Below are 7,352 nucleotides of genomic sequence, written 5' to 3'. Positions count from 1 at the left end.
TCGCCCAATATCTCCACCCACCACCTGGCTACGTGCCGCCCAATATCTCCACCCACCGCCTGGCCGCGCATCACCTAATATCTCCACCCACCACCTGGCTGCGTGTCGCCCAATATCTCCACCCACTGCTTGGCCGTGCGTTGCCCAATATCTCCACCCACCGCCTGGCCGCAAGTTGCCCAATATCTCCACCCACCGCCTGGCCGCACGTCGCCCAATATCTCCACCCACCACCTGGCCACGTGCCGCCCAATATCTCCACCCACCGCCTGGCTGCGCATCACCTAATATCTCCACCCACCACCTGGCTGCGTGTCGCCCAATATCTCCACCCACTGCTTGGCCGTGCGTTGCCCAATATCTCCACCCACCGCCTGGCCGCAAGTTGCCCAATATCTCCACCCACCGCCTGGCCGCACGTCGCCCAATATCTCCACCCACCACCTGGCCACGTGCCGCCCAATATCTCCACCCACCACCTGGCCGCGCATCACCCAATATCTCCACCCACCACCTGGCTGCGTGTCGCCCAATATCTCCACCCACTGCCTGGCCACATGTCGCCCAATACCTCCACCCACCGCCCGGACAAGTGGTATTAGGGTATCGAGTTTCAGTTCAGAGAAGTTTGAATTGAGAGCTATACTTTGTGCAGTGGGAAGGGTTTCATTCATTCATGACATTTCTCAAACTCACAATGATCTTCATTCCCCAGAGTTTGGTCCAACCCATTGGGATTAGATCAGCCTCATATTTAAATTTGTCAGCAGCCAGCTAAATTGGGAGAGCAGGGGAAACCCCCACACTTTTTAAAAGTCATCTGAACAAGTCCAGTTTATTGTCATCTGATTGTACCTGTACAACTCAACAAAACAGCGTTCTCTGGTCCTCGATGCAAAGCATGCCGACACACAACCAGACACAACACACCTATAGGCAAATATTACACATGTAGGAGAAGCATTCAGATATACAAATAAGTCAATAAATATTGTTTAGTAAATGCAAGAGTCTCAGAGGGCCAGTGGGAACAGTTCTTCTGGTCGTTCAGCGTTCTCACTGCCCGCGGGAAGAAGCTGTTCCTCAGCCTGGTGGAGCTGGTTCTGATCCTCCTATATCTCTTCCTTGACAGGAGCAGCTGAAAGATGTGTCTAGAGTGGAAGGGGTCCTCAATAATTTTGTACACCCTCATGAGACAATGAACCCAGTGGATCATGTCGAGGGATGGGGAGGAAGAAATTCCAGTGATCCTCCCTGCCACTCTTGTAGCCCTCCGATCCATTTCTCTGTAGAAACCATACCACTCTGTGATGCAGCCGGCCAGGACGCTCTTGATCAAATTACTGAAGAAGGTTGGCATGATGGTGACCGGTCACCTTGCCCGTTTCAGTCTTCTCAGGAAGTGCAGTCATTGGTTGGGAATGTGGGTCAAAGGTTGGAAAATGTGATATTTTTCCTGCTGGAAATCAGGGTTTGCCACAAACATTTTGGTTTAACGCACCTGTTTCTTTGAAGTTGGTCTGGTAACTGATTAACTATGATTTCCAGCCTCTTCCAGTGCTTGGCTATTTGCATATTTACCAATGCAATGTTAACATCAGGTTTGCCCTGGAATCATGGTTTTGCCACATGTAGCATGGGCAAGCCCTGTGCAAGCTACTGAACATAGTCAGACTTTCCACCATAATCATTTGATAACCCCTGCCAACACATGGATTTTACCCCCAACTTAATTACAGCTAGAGTACTAGTTGATGGGATTAGTGGTCACATACACAGAACACTGATGAGAAATGGATGTTGGCTTTAAATTTACTACTTGCACCAAATTTTCAACCCTCAATAACTAAAGGAGAAAGTGGTCTAGTCCACCACCAGTGAAAGAACAGGTGATGAACAAGCTACCTATGGCAACAATAAAAGCCATTGGTTGGATGGTTCCTGCACACACACACACACACACCAAAACATTCTTGTACCTTTGATGGAGAATCGATTTTCAGGGAAGCTGCACCATTTTACAATTAATAAATCACTGGCAGGATAGACACCTGCAGGGAAATTCTCGGTGGAGCTCAGATCCGCACTGGAAACTTAGAGAAACAGCGGGAATCCACCAAACTCTACAAATATTTATAAATATTTTTTTAAACCAGGAACAATGGAAGTCAGTGAGTGCTCTCTCAAATGATGTTAGTCAAGCTTTGACAAGGTCTTGAATGGGAGGTTTGTCAGGAAGGTTCAGTCCTATCCATAATGGGGGACAAAGTTGGATCACACTTTGATGGGCCTGGTGTGGCATTGGTGCAGTCATCAGGGAGAAGTACATTTCCCCAGATTTCCCACATCCCACAGCCAGAACAACCCACTGCCATAGTTGACTCCACCATCTAAATATAATTAAAGGATTAAACTAACTCACCCGGCTTTACCTCTCAGAAAAGGAAAGGAAAGGAAAGGAAAGGAAAGGAAAGGAAAGGAAAGGAAAGGAAAGGAAAGGAAAGGAAAGGAAAGGAAAGAAGGAAGGCCTCCCTCAGCTCATCAAAGCTTCTAGGTCACTCCTTCACTAGGCCACTCCTTTTATTGGTCCCTGCCAATTAACTCAATTACCCAATTAATCAACACTCAATACAAATCAAAACTCAGCTTAACCCTTTGCGCTCCTCACCAATTTTAAAATGTCCTTAAAAGACTCCAAGACTAGCACATTAATGCAAAGAATGGAGGGATATGGTGTGAGGTAGGGATTGTTTGAATTGTGGGGTAAGTTTACATAGGTGGGAACAACATCGTGGGCTGTAGGGCCTGTCCTGTGCTGTAATATTCTTTATGTTTTCTCATCTGAGTTGGGGAATTCTATCTCTTGAAGTGTTGGAGCATTGAGTATCAAGTTTGGTTTTTGGCAGTTTATTGGATACATTTGAAGGGGAGCTGGATGTGTTCACACTGGATGAAGGAATCAGGGGGCATGGAGAGAAAGCAGATGATGACATTGGTGTAAATCTGGCGTAAACCAAGATGTTATTCCTAGAGCTAGCCACCTTGTACTTTGTCCAGTTGGACTAACACCAAACACCAATGCCCTCCTTGAGTTGTAATATCTTTCTAGAGACATAAGGATCATAAAACCATAACATAGGAGCATAGATGTTTAATAGATTTCGAGAGAAGTTTGGTATTTCATCAAATTCTTTTTTTGCTTACTATCAGGTTTGAGATTTATTTTGAACAAATTTTGGACGTGAATTGGTATTACCAGGCTGAATGAAATTTGAGAAGTTAATCGCTGACAAATGAAATAAGGGGTTTATTTCCGAGATGTATATATTGTTGAAAGAAAAAATGGATAAAATCGATGTATATAAAACAAAGGAAAAGTGGGAGAAGGATTTAGATATTGCATTGTTGTGGGAAGAATCGTCTAACGTGCGTGTTGAAAATGTTACAAAATTATTAAACGTGAGATATATGATGGTTAATTATAATTTTATGCATCAACTTTATTTAACACCTGAAAAGTTGAAGAAATATGGCTTTATTTCATCAGGTTTGTGCTCTAGATGTGGGCAACAGATATGCACTTTTATGCATTCTGTTTGGGCATGTGCAAAAGTTGAATCTTTTTGGGAAAAAGTTTTAAAACTTTTGAGAGATTTATTTAAGGTGGATCTACAATTGGATCCGATGATGTGTTTATTGGGTTATGTGAATACATTAACATCAAGGTTGCAGATGGACAAACCATAATGAGCACTTATACGATTAGGGTTAGCTGTCGCAAGAAAATGTATAGCTATTACATGGAAAAATGATGTAAAGCTGAATATACAAAGATGGCATATAATGAATAACAATCGTATTTATATCTGGAAAAAAATAACTTACAATCTGCAAAATAATTATTCCTTTGATTGTTGTATTTTTTTGGTATGTTTATTGTTTTATAAAATCATTAAATAAATTTTTTTAAAGACATAGGTGCATAGTTTGGCCATTCGTGCCGTCGAGTCCACTCCACTATTCAAACATTACCTGATCCATTCGGTCCCACTTCCCTGCCTTTTTCCCATTACCTTTGATATCCTGATTATTCAGATACACGTCAATATCTGCCTTAAATACATGGACATACCTGACCTCCACAGCTTCCCATGGCATCAAATTCCACACATCATTACACTCTCTGGCTAAAGAAGTTACTCCACATCTCTGGTTTAATGGGCGCACTTCAATCCTCAAGTTGCACCCTCTTGTCCTAGACTCTCCTATCATGGGGACCAAAACATAACCTCATCTACTCTGTCTAGGCCGGTGGTTCTCAACCTCTTTGTTCCCATCACATCCCACCTTAAGTAATCCCTATGCCATTGGTGCTCTGTGATTAGTAATGGATTGCTTAAGGTGGGATGTGAGTGGGAAGGGAAGGTTGAGAACCACTGCTCTACACCCAATCATTACTGAAATATTTTGCTTGAGAAAAATGGTAATTGGCCCATTTCTTCTGGAGTTCTGAAACCATGCACTTAACGAGTCAATGAGGGTCGATTAAAACAGTGGTTTTCAAACTTTTTCTTCCCACCCACGTACCACCTTACTAATCACAGGCATAGGTGTTTCAACATTTGAAATGCTTCTATGAGGATTCCCCTCATTCTTCTGAACTCCAAGGAGCCCAGTCCAAGAGCCGTCAAACAATCCCCCTCTGCTAATCCCTTAATTCTTGTGAATCTTCTCAGAACATTCTCCAATGCCAGCACATTCTTTCTTAAACAAGGAGTCCAAAACTGTCCTCCAAGTGATGCCTCACGTGTCTTATAAAACCTCAGTGTTACATCCCTGCTCTCGTATCTTATTCCTTATGAATGCCAACATTGCATTCGCCTTCTTCACTACTGACTCAAACTTCTGTCTTCATATAAGCATAAATGCCTTCTTGTTCATTTTAGAATATCTTTATTAAGTTTAAAACATGCACACATATTAATCCAATACATGGGTAGAAATATAAGAAAAGACAGATAATTTGTACTTCTCAATATCTTGAACATACATTAGCTTTGATTGTGTGTTCCTTTCTCAATCAAAACCATTTTCAAAAGAAAAACAGAAAAACAAGCCCCCCCCCCCCCCATTAATCAAACAAGGTTTACTTGCATTTCTAAAATACATGCACCATTTCATTGGATGCAAGGATCGACAATGAGATAGACAACAGACTCGCCAAGGCAAATAGTGCCTTTGGAAGACTACACAAAAGAGTCTGGAAAAACAACCAACTGAAAAACATCACAAAGATTAGCGTATACAGAGCCGTTGTCATACCCACACTCCTGTTCGGCTCCGAATCATGGGTCCTCTACCCGCATCACCTAAGGCTCCTAGAACGCTTCCACCAGCGCTGTCTCCGCTCCATCCTCAACATTCATTGGAGCAACTTCATCTCCAACATCGAAGTACTCGAGATGGCAGAGGCCGACATCATCGAATCCACGCTGCTGAAGATCCAACTGCGCTGGGTAGGTCACGTCTCCAGAATGGAGGACCATCGCCTTCCCAAGATCGTGTTCTATGGCGAGCTCTCCACTGGCCACCGAGACAGAGGTGCACCAAAGAAGAGGTACAGGGACTGCCTAAAGAAAGCTCATGGTGCCTGCCACATTGACCACCGCCAGTAGGCTGATCTCGCCTCAAACCGTACATCTTGGAAAAGACCGCAGAGCCCACCTCACTGTCAAAAGACAAAGGAGGAAAAACCCAACACCCAACCCCAACCCACCAATTTTCCCCTGCAACCGCTACAACCGTGTCTGCCTGTCCCGCATCGGACTTGTCAGCCAGAAACGAGCCTGCAGCTGACGTGGACATTACCCCTCCATTAATCTTCATCCACGAAGCCAAGCCACAGAAGAAAATACATGGGAACTGAAGGTGGTCACGTGGAAATCAGACGTCACTACTCAGCGCCATGCAAACATTCATTCTTTAAATGACGGTCGTACTCAACGAATGGGCCCTATGTTTTATAAAAATTCACCTTTACGTCTTTAATATTATATCTGCTTTTTATTCTAAACTTAGGAAGGCCTCTTGTAACCATTGAGTATGTGTAGGTGGAGTACAGTCCTTCCATTTCATCAAAATTTCCCGTCCAGCTATCAATGAGGCAAACACTAAAATTCGTTTCTGAAATAAGTCTGCAGTGTTTCCACTTCTTGGTTCTAGTTTGACTTTAAAAATTATTGAAAAAGTTTGAAAGCAATTTTTCCCAAAATCTTCTAAACTGGGGCAAGTCCAAAACAAATGTATCAATGAAGCGTCAAACACGTTCCGTTTACCACATAATGGATCAATATCAGGAGTAGAAGCGAGTTGGTTTAACTTTTGAAATAGTGCTCTGTGCACCACTTTGAACTGCAACAGGAGGAGGATTCATTCATCAAATTGAGAACAGTATTTTTTCCAGTCCTCGTCTGTCAGTGACAAATCCAAGCCATGCTCTCCATCACTCTCGATCTTAGCTAGAGAAACTTCTCAAATCCATTAAATTACTGTAAATAATTGATATTGAACCTCCATGAGAAAATTAAAAGTTGCAAAAGTAAATCAAGAATCTTTGTTTCAGAAATCCCTGGAAAATCAGAAATCTTGGACCGAACAAAATGTCTGACTCGTAGATCTTCTTTCTTTGGCTTGGCTTCTCGGACGAAGATTTATGGAGGGGGTAAAAAGTCCACGTCAGCTGCAGACTCGTTTGTGGCTGACCAGTCCGATGCGGGACAGGCAGACACGATTGCAGCGGTTGCAGGGGAAAATTGGTTGGTTGGGGATGGGTGTTGGGTTTTTCCTCCTTTGCCTTTTGTCAGTGAGGTAGGCTCTGCGGTCTTCTTCAAAGGAGGTTGCTGCCCGCCAAACTGTGAGGCGCCAAGATGCACGGTTTGAGGCGATATCAGCCCAATGGCGGTGGTCAATGTGGCAGGCACCAAGAGATTTCTTTAGGCAGTCCTTGTACCTTTTCTTTGGTGCACCTCTGTCACGGTGGCCAGTGGAGAGCTCGCCATATAACACGATCTTGGGAAGGCGATGGTCCTCCATTCTGGAGACGTGACCCATCCAGCGCAGCTGGATCTTCAGCAGCGTGGACTCGATGCTGTCGACCTCTGCCATCTCGAGTACTTCGACGTTAGGGATGTAAGCGCTCCAATGGATGTTGAGGATTGAGCGGAGACAACGCTGGTGGAAGCGTTCTAGGAGCCGTAGGTGGTGCCGGTAGAGGACCCATGATTCGGAGCCGAACAGGAGTGTGGGTATGACAACGGCTCTGTATACGCTTATCTTTGTGAGGTTTTTCAGTT

This window comes from Narcine bancroftii, chromosome 1, assembly GCF_036971445.1.
Source record: "Narcine bancroftii isolate sNarBan1 chromosome 1, sNarBan1.hap1, whole genome shotgun sequence".
Taxonomy (NCBI): Eukaryota; Metazoa; Chordata; class Chondrichthyes; order Torpediniformes; family Narcinidae; genus Narcine; species Narcine bancroftii.
Note: the sequence above shows the minus strand (reverse complement) of the source record.